Raw genomic sequence first — 19873 nt, forward strand, 5'->3', positions numbered from 1 at the left:
TATTACAGGTAGAAATGGATGTGTAGCAATTGGTTAAATAGGAATACTGAACATCTAGAGAAAGATCAAAACAAAAATACAGATATAGAAGTCAGCTTCTTTGTAGTGTGAAACATAGCCCTGGTAAATGAGGTAAAAACTGATTTCTACACATGTTAAAAATAATACCTGATTGTATCCTAAAAACTTGCAAGTTGATGTCATTGCCATTTTCTATGAGCAAACCAAGACACAAATGTCATGGAAAGTGCAATGTCCCATACTGTAAGGGGTTGTCAAGATTTCAACAGTATCACATGTTCAGACAGGTCAAGAAGAATGAAGACTAAGAAAAGGTCAAGTGCCTTGATGATTAGGTGATTCTTAATGCTTTGAAGATAACAGCTTCATGGGCAAGAAAAAGCTAAAGGAGTTCATCACTACCAAACCAGTATTACATGAAATGTTGAAGGATATTTTTTAAGGAGAGGGAGGAGGAGGAGGAGGAGGAGGAGGAGGAGGAGGAGGAGGAGAGGAGGAGGAGGAGGAGGAGGAGGAGGAGGAGGAGGAGGAGGAGGAGAGGAGGAGGAGGAGGAGGAGGAGGAGGAGGAGGAGGAGGAGGAGAAGAAGAAGAAGAAGAAGAAGAAGAAGAAGAAGAAGAAGAAGAAGAAGAAGAAGAAGAAGAAGAAGAAGAAGAAGAAATATGAACAAGAAAATGGCAATAAATACATATCTATCAACAATTGAATCTAAAAATCAAAATAAATGAAAAAGGAATCTAATGAACAAAATAAACTGATGAATAAAATAGAACCAGAGGCATGGAAACATGGGACAGACTGATGAATCTCAGAGGGAAGAGGAGGAAGGGAGCAGGAAGAGATTAACCAAAGAACTTACATGCATATATGCATTACCTATGGACACAGACAATAAGGTGGTGAAGGCCTGAGGCAGGTGGGAACCTGGGAGGGAAGGGGAGGGGGGGGGGTGGGGGGGAGGGGGGGGAACATCTGTAATACTCTCAACAATAAAGTTTAAAAAAAAAAATAACAGTTTCTGCAAAGACCTAGGAGTGAATGAAGAGAACAAAAAGTGGGAGATGCTAAGGGAGTGAAGACCACTTTAGGCAGAAGCTTAACAGTCAAAGAAAAAGGAATGATGAGCCCTAACCGGTTTTGCTCAGTGGACAGAGCGTCAGCCTGCGGACTCAAGGGTCCCAGGTGCGATTCCGATCAAGATCAAGGGCATGTACCTTGGTTGTGGGCACATCCCCAGTAGGGAGTGTGCAGGAGGCAGCTGATCGATGTTTCTAACTCTCTTTCCCTCTCCCCTTTAAAAAAATGGGGGGGGGGGGGGGAATGATGAATAGTACTTCAAGGGAGCAACAAGTTTGAGGGGAAAGTAGTTTGTTTTGCTTCTTGTTTGTAAGGAGGAAAAGGCCGAAGCATATCGATGGGCAGTGGAAAAGGGGTGAGTGGAGATGAGCTGAAGGTACAGGAGAAGGGTTTCACTAAGGGAGAAGGTTCGAGAGGACACAGGAGAAAATGAGCCCTTTGCCATCCCTCTAGTGCTTACTCCCTGAGCTCCAGCTGAAGTGAGGGCTCTGATCGATGGCCAGACTGAGCTGATGTAACCACTGATACAAGATATTAATAATGAATGAATGTGATTTCTTTTATGCATTATTTTAGTAGCCCTTTATAAAGGTACTATTGGAAAAAGACCATAGGGTCTTTTCAATGTTATTTTTTTTTTAATATTTCTTAAATAACATATTTATTAGGGTCACTGGTTAATAAATTACATACGTTTCAAGTGCCCAATTTTATATAATACATCATCTGTATATTCAATGTTTATTTTTAAAATGCAGAATACTACAGAAAGTGTCACTGTACAGTTAAAAATCAATATTTATTTCATTCTAATAAAATATAACCTATAAAGAGGAAAAAGATTTTAAAAAATATTGTTAAAAATAAAATGGCTTTATAATGGGTCCCAAATTTCACTGTTAAATTACCTAAATCTAAATTACAGAGGGGAAATTCAAATAGAATAATAGAAGATACCACTTAGCAGGAATTTACTATGTGCCAGGCCCTATGCTAAACACCTCATATATATTACTTTATTTAATCCTTATGACACCCTGTGAGATGAATATTATTAACTTCATTTTATGCTGAAAGAAGTGAAAGAAGTAAAGCTCAGAGAAATTATATCCCCAAGATATAACTGTACTATTCTATACCAGTTTAATAAATCAAACAATTATTCAAGCATACTGAGTGTTAACTACGTTCCAAGAAGTGCTAGGTACTTCCTAGTCTCATGGCAGCCATGTGAGGTGTCTGTTTTTATTATCCTAATTGCAGGTGCAAATCTCAGGGCCAGAAAATGAGCCACAGGATTCTAGACTCCATCCTTTCAATCAATGTGCTCCGATGCCTACAAAGATTTTAAAAAATAAAGTCGAGGGAAGACAAATTTGAAAATGGCTTTACAGGATCATGTAACATATCCAACAAGTATGAGCCAAGTCCCCAATTCCCTGAAAGGAATAACGTATACTATAAATTTCCAAGGATGAACATGTTGCCTCTAGCATATAAGCTTAATAGTATAATTAAAAACCTTTTAAGTCAAAATCGAATGCCAGTCATGAGACACTGAAGTATGATATGTTTAGCACTTTCCCCTTTATAAAATAGTCGGTAGTTGATGTTCCAAAGAAAAGAATGTGTTTGTTCTATGGTTCAGTTCACTATTGGCTTCCAAGTACATTTTGGCTTAGGCCTTTAAAAGTACCTATCTCATCAGTTTTCTCTGAATTCAAGAGTAAAAACTAGAATAACCAGAAATATGGCAAAGCATATTTTCAAAAACCAATGTCATTCTTCATTTAGTAGAAAAGAGAAATATTACATTAAAAAAAAACAAAACCCAGCAGGTACGGCCCAGTAGTTGAGTATCAACCTATGAACCAAGAGGTCGAAGTTCAATTCCTGGTCAGGGCACATGCCCAGGTTGTGACCTCAATCCCCAGTGTGGGGCTTGCAGGAGGCAGCCGATCAATAATTCTCTCTCATCGTTGATGTTTCTATCTCCCTCTCCCTCTCCCTTCTTCTCTGATAAAAAATATATTTTAGCCCTAACCAGTTTGGCTCAGTGGATAGAGCGTCGGCCTGCGGACTGAAGGGTCCCGGGTTCAATTCCGGTCAAGGGCATGTACCTTGGTTGCGGGCACATCTCCAATAGAGGGTGTGCAAGAGGCAGCTGATTGATGTTTCTCTCTCATCGTTGTTTCTAACTCTCTATCCCTTCCTCTCTGTAAAAAATCAATATAAATATATTTTAAATATATATATATATATATATATATTTTTTAAATACATTCTGAAGTCATACTGGCTTGGTTTAAATCTAGACTCTGCCACTTACTTACCTATGTGATATCTGCTGATTTTCTTATCCTCTCCATGCCTCATTGCCTCAACTGTAAAGTGGGGATATAATGATGAGTAAATGCAAAGCCTGGCATACGGTAAGCACTATGTAAATGTTAGCTGTTATATGCACTTGGGTGTTTATAACACCATTTGTGGTGTCTGCGTTCTCAGTTTACTCTTGCCTGGCTGGATAAATAAAAATTATAACTTTTTTTTAAAATTATAACTTTTTTAAAAGAATGTTTCCAGTGTTGTCCTGGGAAGAAAGAAAGAAAGAGAGAGAGAGAGAGAGAGAGAGAGAGAGAGAGAGAGAGAGAGAGAGAGAGAGAGAGAGGAAGGAAGGAAGGAAGGAAGGAAGGAAGGAAGGAAGGAAGGAAGGAAGGAAGGAAGGAAGGAAGGAAGGAAGGAAGGACTAAAGGCCCTCTATGGCAGCCATTTCTACCCCTCTTGCCATCAGAACTGGCTATATCACTTCATGAAAAATGAAAACGTCGGGCTCCTTGCTCAAAAATTATTAAGAATTTCATGATGGCAACAGCATGGAGCCAAGAGTGAAACCCCTCCTGGGCGAGGACCACGTGCCCAGGAAGCAGGCCCTGATCGGCATCGTTTCCTTGGACCAGAAGGTCATACTCAGAGAGCTCTCTAACTTTACTCAATTGCTTATTTATTTTTTAGAATATCTGTTTCTAGCCCTACTTTGTCCAGGAAAAGATTTAAGGTAATTCTCCTTCTATGGAAAGAGTCCGAGATAAAAACTGATCTTCAGAAAACCAGCTTCCTGTTCCCATGCAGATTTTCACTATGTCATTAAACACAACTGCTCTCCTGGAGTGTGGGAAAAATTCAGCAATCTTTAAGTTAATAAAGATCCCTTCTGTTCAGTGATAAGCTCAGAAACCTTTTCCTGAACTGGGAACAGCGCAGTCACCTCTCAATGGACAGAGCATCAATGAAGCCTGAGGCACACGGGCAATTTTTTACCCTCAACCAACATCATGTGTCCTAAATGAGCAACTAAAGGTTTTTATTCCCATTGAGAAAACCAACTGAATTTTTTAACATGCTGTTTTCCTTTGTAATTTTTCTCACATTGTTTTCTAATCATTCAAGAATATTCAAGGCTGAAATATATTAACATTAGTTTTGTAACAATATTAGGTTACCAGTTAACATCTATTGAACATTAAGACTAATGCCAAGCCCCCTTTCTTAATGAAGAGCCTTGACTTTATTAGGTTCAAATAGCAAATTAGTAGAAGACTACACATAAGTATAGTGTATTTTATTTCAAAAATGCCTAGTGCTTAGCCTAGATCTATCCCATATGTCCTTCCTATAGGCTAACAGGGAAAACTCAATCTATGAAAGACTCCCATGTTCACTCAGTCGCCTCTGAACCCTCTTTGAAGTGACAGCTAGAGAAGAACTGCCATTTGTTTAATTCATTTGCTCCATTTTTTAAACCTAGGCACCCTTCAAAACTCTCAGCAGTCTTGAATCTTCAGGAATTGTTTAGAAATAAAGCAACCATGGTCTTTGCAGCTATTGGTAGATACCGATAACACTAAAATATAAATATCTGCTTAAATCAGCTCATTTTTTTTTTATATTGCTATTTATCAGCACTTGGATTTCAGTTGTGGCTGGCCAGACAGCCCTGTAATCAGATCATGGAATAAGGCCAGGTATCGGTTATTAAAGCAAAAAGAATCTTGAGTCCAAAGGTAAATAAAAAAACTAAGAAGAACCATGCAATAGAGGCAAAGCAAATCCAAACGCCAGGACACATATCCAAGCCATAGTAGGACAGGTAAGCAATAGAAACTAATGTAGCATGTGATGGTCCAAGCAACTGGTGCCCCACCATACAGTGCAGAACTTGTATGACTCAGTCAACTCTGACGCAGAAAGCATCAGAGAGAAACGAATATTCAGGTCAAAAAAACAGTCTCTGCAGAGATGGTGGTATCAATGAAAGACATATTGAAAACAAAGATAAGAAACATTCAGGTCATTACTTCTTAACTATTTTACTCTCCAGGTCATTTCCATCTGTTGTAACTGTGTGGTAGAAATACTTTAAAATGACATGATACTGTGCATCTCTTCCCACATCCATGTTTAGTAACGTCCCATTGGTAGCTTGAAATTGGCCATGACAGGAGCATGTACATTGTGGAAATTCAAACAAACAAACAAACAAAACAAAAGACATCAAAGCAAGGTTTTTTGGAGAGGAAAGAGGAAGGAGGCGACTGTTAAACATGTACTCGTACAGTACTGGTTGGTATCTCCCAGTACAGAATTTATAGCATTGAAAAGTATAATATTCATGGATGTGAAAAGAAAAAAGGACTTTGTGACGGCAGATTCCTAAATCCAGCATATACTGTTGTCCCCACAATCTGTTCAATCTGCTGGTTCAAGGTAGCCCATACGCTCTATTTTCTGGCCACATCCGATGTCCCTCCAATAATACACCATGTTTTCTCATACCTCCATTTATTCAACCGACATTTTCCAAGCTCCTGCTGAATATTGGCACTGTGCTCTGGACTGAGGAATTAGAGGTGTAAGGAAGCCTTCCCACCCTTAAGGAGCCCGCAGTTTAGGAAAGAAAAGGAAGCAGCAAATGAACAGATGCTTGTCATAGGGCAAGGCAAGGTGAAGAGAGGTGTACGCATGTGCTTTGTGGGAATGCAGGAGATGCACCATAAGGGAAGGCTTCCTGTAAGAGACAACGGTAGAGTTGAGTCTTGATGAGGCAATGCGCTTTCATGGTAAGCACATGCGTTCTTAAATCTCATTTCTTCTTGGGTTCAAAACCCAATTCCATCCGTTTATTAGCTAAATAATCTTGAGCAAGTACTTAACCTCTTTAAACTTCCGTTTTCTCATCAACAAAATGAGACCCTCTTCTCCACAGAATCATTTTGAGGATAAAGTGAAATAATGAATGTAAGGCATTCAGCAAAACATAAATTGCTGTTACAACGTTCGTTTTATATTGTGTTAGCCAAGTGAAGAAGGGAGTGAGGAGTGCTTCTGGTAGAAAAAAAAATGGTGCAAACAAAAACATAGAGGCATAAAAGGTTATGACATGTTTTCCCAAATATATCTTTTAAAAAATGACTATAATTCAAAGCAATAGGAAAGTGAAATTTACTGTATTTCAAAAAATGGCTGTTTCTGTACTTTTCTGTAACTACCACACCCAGTTTCAAAGCCAGAGTCATCTACACTCCTTCCTTCCATTCACCCCCATATTCGCTCAGTCACCACGGCACGCAGACGAGTGCTTCTCAACCCACTGCAGTGAGGTCCATTTGTACTCCAACGCTTTTATAGAATACAATTAAAATGAGTTACTAAGAAAGTTACATAAAAAGCAAAGATTTACATATAACAACTCTAATTTTTTTCATTATTAGATTTAGCAGTTATAAAATTACTCTTTGAAATTACTACAAACGTTTCTAAATTCTTACTCTCAATTTCTATATTTATCTCATAACAGACTGGTAACAAACAGTTCACAAACTGCGACCAGTTCAGGAACCATACTTTGAAAAGCACTGCTGTAGATCATACTACCTCCTTAATATTTCTAAAACATCCCAATTTCTTCCCTTAGTTCAGTGTTAGGCCCTTATATCTCCTCCAAATAATGACTTTCAAAATGGCTTCACTGCCTCCAGGATCTTATATCCCTCCAACCCACCCTCCACTTTTTAGTCAACCAAATCTTTTTAAATTCCAAATCTAATTATGTTACTCTCCCATCTAAAACCTGTCAATTATTTTCCATTGCCTTCAGGATAGAGCCTGGAACTCCACCACCTGACATCTGTCTCCTTTTCCAGTCTTTTTTTACAACCACACTCTCCTCTACTGTCCTACCACACACACACACACACACACACACACACACACACACACACACACACGGTCTTGCACTCTGTTCTGTAGGCAAACCAAATACCACTAGCTGTCGCGCACCTCCATACCTTTGCTCATATTAATGCCTCTATTTGAAAAACCGTTCTTCATCTTCACCAAAAACAAACAAACAACAACAAAAACTACCTAGCTTTCAATATCCAGTTCAAGGGTCAGATCCTCTATGAAACTTCTGCCTTCTCCCTGCCCAATCGCTGCCTCAGACATCTGACACATTCCTTTGTGTATTCACTGCACCCTGTGCATGATGTGATGACTATAACATTTATCAAACTTATTTGTGTCTATTTTCCTCACGAGATCGTAAGTTGCTCTTGCACAGACACCATGTCTAGACCTTTGTGTTTTATTTCCCTAGCGCTTAGCCTACACAGTTTCCAGCATATTATTGGCACTTGTGGAAGGAAGGAAGGAAGGAAGGAAGGAAGGAAGGAAGGAAGGAAGGAAGGAAGGAAGGAAAGGAGGGAGGGAGGGAGGGAGGGAGGGAAGGAGGGAGGGAGGGAAAGGGGAAATAGGGGGGAAATAAAGTTGAAAAGGTAAAATGACCAAATCAAAAAATACCTTATATATCCTGTAGTAAAATTTGAATTTTATCCTAAAAGCCATTGAAAACCTTAATGTGTTTTAAATGGAGGTGTGGCAAAATCCCTAATTGGATTTTTGAAAGATGGATCTGGCAACAATATGATGGATGGATTGTGGGGCAGGAGGAAACAAATGAGCCTAGAGAGACAAGTTCAGTATCTATTGCAGCAATCCAGGCAAGAAGATGGAGAGGAGATGAAGAGAAGATTGGTTCAAGGGATATTTAGGGGGTTGAACTATGAGAACTTCACTAGTATTGATCGATGGGAATGGGGGGATAATTTCTGCTGGGGTCCAACCCCAGCAGGTCCAGGGGTCCCCAAAGGCGTAGACGGAGTCAGCGAAGAAGGAAGGACACGGAGACAGTGTTCAGTTGATCAGCAGCCTAGCCAGGATCTCCAGCCAAGTTCTGGTCTGGATCTCCAGCGAAGTTCTGGTTAGGATCTCCAGCCAGGTTCTGTCCAGGTTCTCCAGCCAGGTTCTGTAGCCAGGTTCTAGTCAGGTTCTCTTGCCATGTTCTATAGTCAGGTTCAGTCCAGGATCTTTTGCCATGTTCTCTCGCTAGGTTCTGTCTCTAGGTTCTGTTGCCAGTTTCTGTCCAGGATCTTTTGCCATGTTCTCTCCAGCGAAGTTCTTCTGTCTCTAGATTCTGTGTAGGTTCTGTCTTCTGAGTTCTGACTTCTAAGTTCTGTGTTCTAAGTTCTGTGTCTTGCTGTCTTGTTACATCTGTATTTATACCAGTTGATTCAATCCTATCAATCTCTATTCCAAAGGTTAGGGCGTTTCTTATCTCCATTCCAGGGAGTAAAGATTATGCAGCTTAAGCATGATTGTTCATAGTTAAAGTGATTAATTACCCGCCTGGCACTTAGTTGAGGGGTTTTATTCCCTCCCTAACTTCAGGGGAAAATCCCTACCTGGGGATTCAACCTTTCTCAGAGAGGTGACCTTGGTTAAAACACAGCGCCAAGAAGGTGAGCAAACATATTAAGAACCGTATGCCATATATGCCAGGTCCCTTGAAACAGCAAGGATGGACCGGCTCCCGGCAAATTTCCAGATTCCTGTTTTGGATCCCTGGTGCCAATCATGGATCAGAGGAATATGGATAAGGAGCGGGTATGGGAGGAGAAATAACATGTGAGCTCCTTCCTCTCTCCTTAGTAGCAACTTTAAAGCGTCACACTTTTCTCAAGTTTCACCTCAGATGCCCAGCAGAGAACCTCACTTGTTTCTCCTTTAGGGAAAATAGCAGACATAAGGCAAGAATCTCTCCACTTCCTTATTCCTGACTAATTTGTCTGCATCTTCCCCATTCAGGCCTCAGTAGAAGAGGTACCCCCTCAGGTCTCACCCAACCTTGTGCCCCAGGACCTCAGCCCCAATGAGAGCCTCTTCTTGTATCTTTAACCTCTTCTTCTTCTCTCTTTCCCACAGCATACAGCTTCAAATGTCTCTCCTAGTAAAGGGCCTATCACATCTCCTTCCATCTGTTGCTTATTCCTTGCTTTTCTTTAACAACCAACTTTCTTTAAGATAAATACCTACTTCCCAGCCGGTGTGGCTCAGTGTTTGACTGTCAACCCATGAACCAGGAGGACAGGGTTTGATTCCAGTCAGGGCACATGTCAGGGTTTCTGGCTCAATCCCCAGTGTGGGGTGTGCAGGAGGCAACCAATCAATGATTCTCTCTCATCACTGATGTTTCTATCTCTCTCTCTCCATCTCCCTTCCTCTCTCTGAAATCAATAAAAATATTTTTAAAGATAAATACTACTGTTAACTTCGTTATATTTTCAGTACATTATCATTGTAAAAATCTCAAAAAATAGAAGTATAAAGGAGAAATTACTTATACTTGCACATCCAGAAATACTTCTTGCTAATACATTTGTATATTTCTTTTTAGAAGTTTTCTATGCAGATGTACAAGTATATATATAAGTATCTATTTTATAAATACTTTTCATTTCAAATTATACTTGATTTTTTAAATTGTTTTCTATTAACATCATTTTAAAGAATGTGTGAATAATCTATTGTCTGGCTATAATAAAAACTTATTTAATTTTCTCTTACTATTGAATTTTTTAATTTTTCTAGTATTTGTTAAAATAAATAGCATTGCATATTATAAACATCTTTACTTACATTTCAGATTGTTACCTCAGGATAAATTTCTAAAAATGGGACTCAGTGTCCAAGTGTACAAACATCTTTGACATTTTTGATACATATTCCTAAACTGCTTTCCAAAAATGTTGTACAAAATATATTTCTATTCACTCACCACTGTCAAGTTTATTTTCATTTAGAAAACAAAAGAAAGAAATTTTTTTCATCTAATGATCAAAAACAGTATCTGATTGTTTTATTCTGCATTTATTTGATTAAAGGTGTAGTTGGCCACTGAACTGTACAGTTAAAAGTGGTTAACATGGTAATTTTTCTGTGTATTTTAGCATAATAAAATTTTTTGAAAAAAGTGAAATTGAACATTTTTCATATTAATCATATCTACTTTCCCTTTGGTGAATTATTTACTCATCTCCTTTGCCCATTCAAATATTGGGCTCATAATATTTTCTTATTGATTTTTATGAGTTCCTTACTAGTATATACTAAAAGTATTAAATCTCTTGCTGTCAAATTTAGTGAAAATGTTTTCCCCTATTTATTTTGTCATTTAAGTTTGTTTATGAACTTAGACATTTATGGAGGAGAAGAGACAGTGGAGGAACATTTTACATTTTTATATTATACTAGAGGCCCAATGCATGAAATTCATGCAAGAGTAGGCCTTCCTTCCCCCAGCTGCCAGCACTAGCTTTCCTCTGGCAACTGGAACCTGGGCTTCCCTCACAGCCCTGCCTTCATCCGGAAGAACGTCCAGTCTAATTAGCATATTACGCTTTTATTATTATAAATATTTAAATCTTTTGATCACTTTTTTTGTGGGGGTGGGGTTCTTCCATCACTATTATGCTCAAAAAGTTCTTTTCCAGCCAGCCATCAGGTTCATCTCCCTGATTCTAGTATAGGTATTGCTCACTAGTTGTAGCAGTAACACAAAGATGAAAACACTCATTCTCTATTTTAAGGAACTCTACTAGCCAATGAGAGAGACACACAAATAAACACAAATGCATAAGAGACTGACCGCTAAAGGAGAACTGCTCATTCTGCTTAATAGAGGTCCATGACTAGGTCAGGGGGCCAAATGAACCTGGTTTTATCATTATTTATTAACTAGAGGCCTGGTGCATGAAATTTGTGAGTGTTTAGGGTCCCTGGGTCTGGCCAGCGATCAGGGCCAATTGGCCCCTTCCAGCTGCTACTGGACGGGGCCTTCCTTCATTCCGCACTATCCCCTGGTGGTCAGTGCCCATCATAGCGAGCGATCAAACTCCCGGTCTCCCAGCTGAACTCCCAAGGGGACACTTTGCATATTAGCCTTTTATATATATAGATTTTTGGACCATTTAACACATTCACAAAATTGTGCTGTTTTTATAAATATATGACATGGGAAAATGATAGGCCATTCCAGCTAATCAGCCCCTTCTTCCTGGCTCAGGAGGTTTTAAAAACAATGACTCATGTAATGTTCCCCAAGCAACTATCCATTGAGTCTTCCCACCAGTCTGAGTTTGTCAGCCTTTCTCAATTTTATCTAGGCAGTTAAATCTTAATTTTAGCATTATTAGCATGTTTACTGGTTTGCTATTTTTCAGAAAACACTTTAAAAAGAAACACGTAAATTACAACAAAGGTAACAAGAAATGCAAAGCCTCAAGTACAATGGCAATGATTGTTAATAAATGACCATCAACAAATGTTTCAAGAAATTAATCAGCACAGATGGGCGTGGCAATCGTGTGAAAGAAGTCTTAATAAAAATGATTTGCTTCGAGAGTTTTGGAAAATGCTGAGTCTTATACACTGCTAACCAGAGCATAAAATTGGTACAACCTTTCTACGGGATAGTTTTTCAATATGAGTTGAGGCTTTAAGGGGTTTATACATTCTTTTAAATCATCACCGGAGGATATGTTTCCATTGATGAGAGAGAGAGAGGGAGAAAGAGAGAGAAACAATGATGCAAGAGAGAAACATTGATTGGTTTCCTCCCCCACACCCCAACCGGGGATCAAACCCCCATCCTAGGTATGTGCCTGACCAGGAATTGAGCCCACAACCTTTTGGTGTATAGGACAATGCTCCAACCAACAGAGGCACCAGGCCAGAGCACATACCTTTGGCTGTAATAATTGCTTTGCTTGAAATCTATTTTTTTTAATCACCAGAGATTTATGTAAGCAAATGATTATTTCAGTGATATGTACTATGGCAAATATTCTAAACAGTCTAAAAAATATAGGAAAATAATCAATTTATTGGTAGAACCATGCTACACAATACTACATAACCTTTCAAACTTTGCTTTCAAAAAATTATTATAAATAGACATCTTCAGAACACTTCACCCCAAAGCCAGAGAATATACGTTCTTCTCAGGTGCTCATGGGACATATTCAAAAATAGACCACATATTGGGTCACAAGCAAAGTATCCCCAAATTCAAGAAGATTGAAATCATAAAAAGCCTCTTCGCAGACCACGATGGCATAATATTAGAAATAAACTACAATAAAAACAACCCAAAATACTCAAACACCTGGAAGCTGAATAGCATGCTACTAAATATTGATTGGGTTACCAATGAGATCAAAGAAGAAATTAAAAACATCCTGGAAACTAATGACAATGAAAACACAACAATCCAAAACCTATGGGACACATTGAAAGCAGTCCTGAGAGGGAAGTTTATAGCTCTACAGGCCTATCTCAAAAAACAAGAAAAAATGGTAGTAAATCATCTAACTCTACAACTCAAAGAATTAGAAAGAGAGCAACAAGAAAACCCCAGAGTGAGCAGAAGGAAGGAGATAATAAAGATTAGAGCAGAAATAAATGACATAGAGACCAAAAAAACAATACAGAAAATCAATGAAACCAAGAGCTGGTTCTTTGAAAGGATAAACAAGATTGATAAATCTCTAGCCAGACTCACCAAGAAGCAGAGAGAGAGGACCCAAATAAATAAAATCAGAAACGATAGAGGCGAAATAACAACAGACCCCACAGAAATACAAATGATTGTTAAAAAATACTATGGACAGCTTTACTCCAACAAACTAGACAACCTGGAGGAAATGGACAAATTCCTAGAAAAATACAGCATTCCAAAACTCAATCAGGAAGAATCTAAAAATCTCAACAGGCCAATAACTATGGAAGAAATTGAAGCAGTCATCAAAAAGCTTCCATCAAACAAAAGCCCTGGACCAGACGGCTTCACAGGGGAGTTTTACCAAACATTCAAGGAAGAACTAAAACCTATCCTCCTCAGACTACTACAAAAAATTCAAGAGGAAGGAACACTTCCAAGCTCATTCTATGAAGCCAGCATCACCCTAATACCAAAACCAGGTAAAGACAACACAATGAAAGAGAATTACAGGCCAATATCCCTCATGAACATAGATGCCAAAATCCTCAACAAAATCTTAGCAAATCGGATCCAGCAGTACATCAGAAAGATCATACACCATGACCAAGTAGGATTTATCCCAGGGATGCAAGGATGGTACAATATCCGCAAATCAATAAACGTGATACATCACATAAACAAATTGAAAGAAAAAAACCACATGGTCATATCAATTGATGCAGAAAAAGCATTTGACAAAATTCAACACCCATTTTTGATAAAAACTCTCAGCAAGGTGGGAGTAGAAGGATCATACCTCAACATAATAAAAGCCATATATGACAGGCCCACAGCCAACATCATACTCAACGGACAAAAACTAACACCATTTCCCCTAAGAACAGGAACAAGACAGGGATGCCCCCTCTCACCACTCCTGTTCAACATAGTACTGGAAGTGTTAGCCATTGCAATTCGGCAAGAAGAAGAAATAAAAGGCATCCAAATTGGAAAAGAGGAAGTAAAACTGTCCTTATTTGCAGACGACATGATATTATACATACAAAACCCTAGAGATTCCATCAAAAAGCTACTAGACTTAATACATGAATTTGGCAATGTAGCAGGATACAAAATTAACCCCAAGAAATCTGAGGCATTTCTATACACCAATAGTGAACTTTCAGAAAGAGAGATTATAAAAACAATCCCGTTTACCATTGCACCGAAAAAACTAAGCTACCTAGGAATAAACTTAACTAAAGAGGTAAAAGACCTCTACTCAGAAAACTACAGGACGTTGAAAAAAGACATAGAGGAAGACATAAACAGATGGAAGAACATACCGTGTTCATGGATTGGTAGAATCAAAATCATCAAAATGTCCATACTACCCAAAACAATCTATAAATTCAACGCACTTCCCATTAAAGTACCAACAGCATACTTCAGAGATCTAGAACGAACTTTCCAAAAATTCATCTGGAATAAAAAAAGACCCCGAATAGCTGCAGCAATCCTGAAAAAGAACAAAGTAGGTGGGATCTCAATACCAGATATCAAGTTGTATTACAAAGCCACTGTTCTCAAAACTGCCTGGTACTGGCACAAGAATAGGCATATAGATCAATGGAATACAATAGAGAGCCCAGAAATCGGCCCGAACCAATATGCTCAATTAATATTTGACAAAGGAGGCAAGAACATACAATGGAGCCAAGATAGTCTCTTCAATAAATGGTGCTGGGAAAATTGGACAGATATATGCAAGAAAATGAAACTAGACCACCAACTTACACCATACACAAAAATAAACTCAAAATGGATAAAGGACTTAAATGTACGACAGGATACCATAAAAATTCTAGAAGAATCCAAAGGCAAGAAAATCTCAGACATATGCCGAAGCAATTTCTTCACTGATACAGCTCCTAGGGCACTTGAAACTAAAGAAAAAATGAACAAATGGGACTACATCAAAATAAAAAGCTTCTGCACAGCAAAAGAAACCATCAACAAAACAACGAGAAAACCCACTGTGTGGGAAAACATATTTGCCAATGACATATCTGATAAGGGCCTAATCTCCAAAATTTATAGGGAACTCATACAACTTAACAAAAGAAAGATAAACAATCCAATCAAAAAATGGGCAAAGGACCTAAATAGACACCTTTCAAAAGAGGACATCCAGAAAGCCAAGAGACATATGAAAACATGCTCAAAGTCACTAATCATCCGAGAGATGCAAATCAAAACAGCAATGAGGTACCATCTCACACCTGTCAGACTGGCTATCATCAACAAATCAACAAACGATAAGTGCTGGAGAGGATGTGGAGAAAAAGGAACACTTGTGCACTGCTGGTGGGAATGCAGACTGGTGCAGCCACTATGGAAGACAGTATGGAGTTTCCTTAAAAAACTGAAAATGGAACTCCCATTTGACCCTGTGATCCCACTTCTAGGAATATATCCCAAGAAACCAGAAACACCAATCAGAAAGGATATATGCACCCCTATGTTCATAGCAGCACAATTCACCATAGCTAAGATCTGGAAACAGCCTAAGTGCCCATCAGTAGATGAATGGATTAGAAAACTGTGGTACATTTACACGATGGAATACTATGCTGCTGTAAAAAGGAAGGAACTCTTACCATTTGCAACGTCATGGATGGAACTGGAGAGCATTATGCTAAGTGAAATAAGCCAGTCAATAAAGGAAAAATACCACATGATCTCACTCATTCGTGGACAATAGAGACCATTATAAACTTTTGAACAATAATAGATACAGAGGCAGAGCTGCCTCAAACAGATTGTCGAGCTGCAGCGGGAAGGCCGGGGAGGGTTGGGGGGCAGGAGGTAGGGGGGTAAGAGATCAACTAAAGGACTTGTATGCACGCATATAAGCATAACCAATGGACATAAGACACTGGGTGATAGGGGAGGCTAGGGGACTGTCTAGGGCGGGGGGATAAAATGGATACATATGTAATACCCTTTGTAATACTTTAAGCAAAAAAAAAAAAAAAAAAAATTATTATATGGCCCTAGTCAATTTGGCTCAGTGGATAGAGCGTTGGCCTGCAGACGAAAGGGCCCCAGGTTTGATTTCTGTCAGGGCACTACCTTGGTTGCAGGCTCCTCTGCCCCCCCCTCCCCTCAGGTCCTGGGCGGGGCTCATGCAGGAGGCAACCACTGGATGTGTTTCTTTCACATCAATGTTTCTCTCTGTCATTCCCTCTCTCTTCCACTCTCCCTAAAAATCAATGGAAAAACATCCTCGGGTGAGGATTAAAAAACATAATTAATAATAAATAAATTATTATGTGTAATGACCTAAGAATATGCTTCCTGTACAGTATAAAATGAAAAAAAAGATTACAAAAGATATGTATGGTTTATTCCAATTTAGGTATATGTTACATAAAAGAGATTGGAAGAAAATATATCAAAATGGTTTTCTCTGGCTAATGTAATTATGGATGCTCTTCACATTCTGGATTTCCAAATTTCTACAATTAATCCATGTTCTATGAGGTGGGGGGAGCTATTTTGGTGTGAAAGTATGCTCTGTGCAATTTAAAAAAAAAATTGTGATTGACTCTGAGTAGGCTTTTTTCCACCCAGACCCATTTCCAGAAAACTGGGTGATATTTAGAGGTATGGAGCTCTCTAAATGCTTCTATGGAAAGAGTATAAAAAACATGCTTCACCCTTTACTTAAAAGATGAATCAAAATGTGTTCCATATTCATAGTCCCACTAAGGCTTACAGCATTCTCCAAAAAGAACCATCATTTCTTAGGGGAAATAATTAAGAAAGAAAAAACACATTGAATGCCTACCATATGCTGGGTAATTTCACATACATTATCTTATTTTATCTTCACAAAACCCTGTAACATTGAGTTTGAATGTATTTAAGCAACTTATCCAACTTCATAGAAGTATTAAATATTAGAGCTGAGATTTAAAATCCAGTCCAACACCAAGCCAAGAGCTCTCACAACTGCCTCCTGTCTGTACATCTGCACATCTGAGATATACATATGGTCCAAAGAGTGTCTGTCATTTCTGTTAGGCTTGATCAAGCCATTGAACTGATACCCCTCCCCTGGGAACTGGTTTTCCAGGTCATTTCACTATGAACATTCCCTTTGCTGAGACCACATTTCACTTGGGGTGACCACATTCCACTATCCCCGCTCTGGGTATGCATAAAGAAGTCTCCACCCAGAAAAAAAGCCTGCCAAAAGTCCTTTAAAAGCAACTGACTCCCGTCACTGGGTGCTGGAGCCATCCAGGCTCAGCCACCTGCTGTGGGGATGATGGAATAAATTCGTAATCCTTCACCATTCTGGCCTCATGTGTTCCTCCTTCAGTGACCTAACAATTTCAACTACTTGTCAGCTTAGAAAGATGAAACATTCATACTTTGTCACATCTATGAAAATAATATATATATATGGAGTGGGCAAAAGTAGTTTTATTGTGTCAATGTGACATTCTTTTGAGTTAATAAAACTATTGTAATAAGCATAACCTGCATGTCTTTTTCCACATGAACAACTAACTGTAAACCTTCTTTAGCCCACCCTTATATATGGTACTTTTCTAGGCTTTCTATTCTATCCCATTCTATTCCATAAATACAGATTTATGTATTTGTATATCCTTACACAAATATGACATTATTTTAGTTAACTTATGTTTATGATAAATATAGATGTCTGGTAACACAAGTCCCAGGATTCTTCTTCAAAGTTGGCTAAGCTTTTTTTCTTTCTAATGGATTTTAGTATCAGCCTGAGAAGTTCCATGAAAAGCACTGAATTTGTAGATTGAATTGGGAAAAATGACATTATTATAATATGCAATCTTCCTTATCATAAAAATCTTTTACTTTTCTATTTATTCAGATCTTCTTTAATGTCATTCAGTAGTGTTCTATTTTCTCCATAAATTTTTACAGATATTTTATTACTTATTTTAAAATGCCTTACAGCTTTGTTGCTATTATGAATTATATATTTTCCACTAATTTTCCAAACCATAATTACCAATTAAGAATGCTATTGTGGCAAATCAAAACAACAATGAGGTACCATCTCACACCTGTCAGACTGGCTATCATCAACAAAAAAAAGTGCTGGAGAGGATGCAGAGAAAAAGGAGCACTCGTACACTGCTGGTGGGAATGCAGACTGGTGCAGCCACTATGGAAGACAGTATGGAGTTCCCTCAAAAAGTTAAAAATGGAACTCCCATTTGACCCTGTGATCCCACTTCTAGGAATATGTCCCAAGAAAACAGAAACACCAATCAGAAAGGATATATGCACCCCTATGTTCATAGCAGCACAATTTGCCATAGCGAAGATCTGGAAACAGCCTAAGTGCCCATCAGCAGATGAATGGATTAGAAAACTGTGGTACATCTACACAATGGAATACTATGCTGCTATAAAAAAGAAGGAATTCTTACCATTTGCAACAGCATGGATGGAACTGGAGAGCATTATGCTAAGTGAAATAAGCTAGTCAATGAAAGAAAAATACATGATCTCACTCATTTATGGATAAGAAAGACCATTATAAACTGATGAACAAAAATAGATACAGAGGCAGAGCAGCATTGAACAGACTGTCAAACTACATGGGAAGCCCGGGGAGGGTTGGGGGGAGGTGGATAAGAGATCAACCGAAGGACTTGTATGCATGCATATAAGCATAACCAATGGACACAAGACACTGGGGGGTATGGGAGGCCAGGGGAAGGTCAAGGGGAGAAAAAATAAAGGAGACATATATAATACTCCTTGTAATACTTTAAGCAATAAAACAAAATTTTAAAAAAACCTATACAAGTGTCAAAAAAAAAAGAAGAAAGCTATTGCATTTAGCAAACTTGCTGAATTCTTATTGGTTATAATAGATGGTCATCAGAGTATCTATAGATAATCATATCCTTTACAAATAAGAAAAAGATTTTTCTCTTCCTCTTCAATCTCTTATTTCTTTTCCTTGTCTTATTGCATTTGCTAGGACTGCCAATACCATGCTGAAGAGAAGTGCTGCCAAAGGCCTCTTAGTCTTGCTCTTAACTTTAACAAGAATGCCTCCAAATTTCATCACTAAACTATGGTAAAGTAAACCATTATTAAGCTTTTAAAGTTTCCTTTCTATTGATAATTTTCTAAGAGTCTGTATTTACATGTGGGTGAGCATGAGAATGGGCTTTGAATTTTATCAAATGTACTTTCACTACCGAGATGATCACATGGTGATCAAGAAGACAGGGATAACAAGGGGACTTACTCTTGTAAATCCTTTTGTACCTGTTGAATGTGTACTAGGATTTCTATTTCCAATAATAGCATGGGCTAAATTGCTGGGGTCCCACCCCAGCAGGTCCAGGGGTCCCCAAAGGTGAGGACGGAGTCGGCGAAGAAGGAATGACACAGAGGCAGCGTTCAGTTGATCAGCATGGTTGGGTTCTCTTGCCTGGTTCTATTGCCAGGTTCTGTAGGTTCTCCAGCCAGGTTCTGTAGCCATGTTCCCTCGCTAGGTTCTGTCCAGGTTCTCCAGCCAGGTTCTAGTCAGGTTCTCTTGCCATGTTCTATCCAGGTTCTGTAGCCAGGTTCTGTCTCTAGGTTCTTCAGCCATGTTCTCTCGCTAGGTTCTGTCTCTAGGTTCTGTGTAGGTTCTGTGTCTAGGTTCTGTGTCCTGTTGTCTTGTTACATCTGTATTTATACCAGTTGATTCCAATCCTATCAATCTCTATTCCAAAGGTTAGAGTGTTTCTTATCTCCATTCCAGGGAGTAAAGATTATGTAGCTTAAGTATGATTGTTTGTAGTTAAAGTGCTTAACTACCTGCCTGGCACTTAGT

This window comes from Myotis daubentonii, chromosome 2 (assembly GCF_963259705.1).
Source record: "Myotis daubentonii chromosome 2, mMyoDau2.1, whole genome shotgun sequence".
In the NCBI taxonomy this organism is placed as follows: Eukaryota; Metazoa; Chordata; class Mammalia; order Chiroptera; family Vespertilionidae; genus Myotis; species Myotis daubentonii.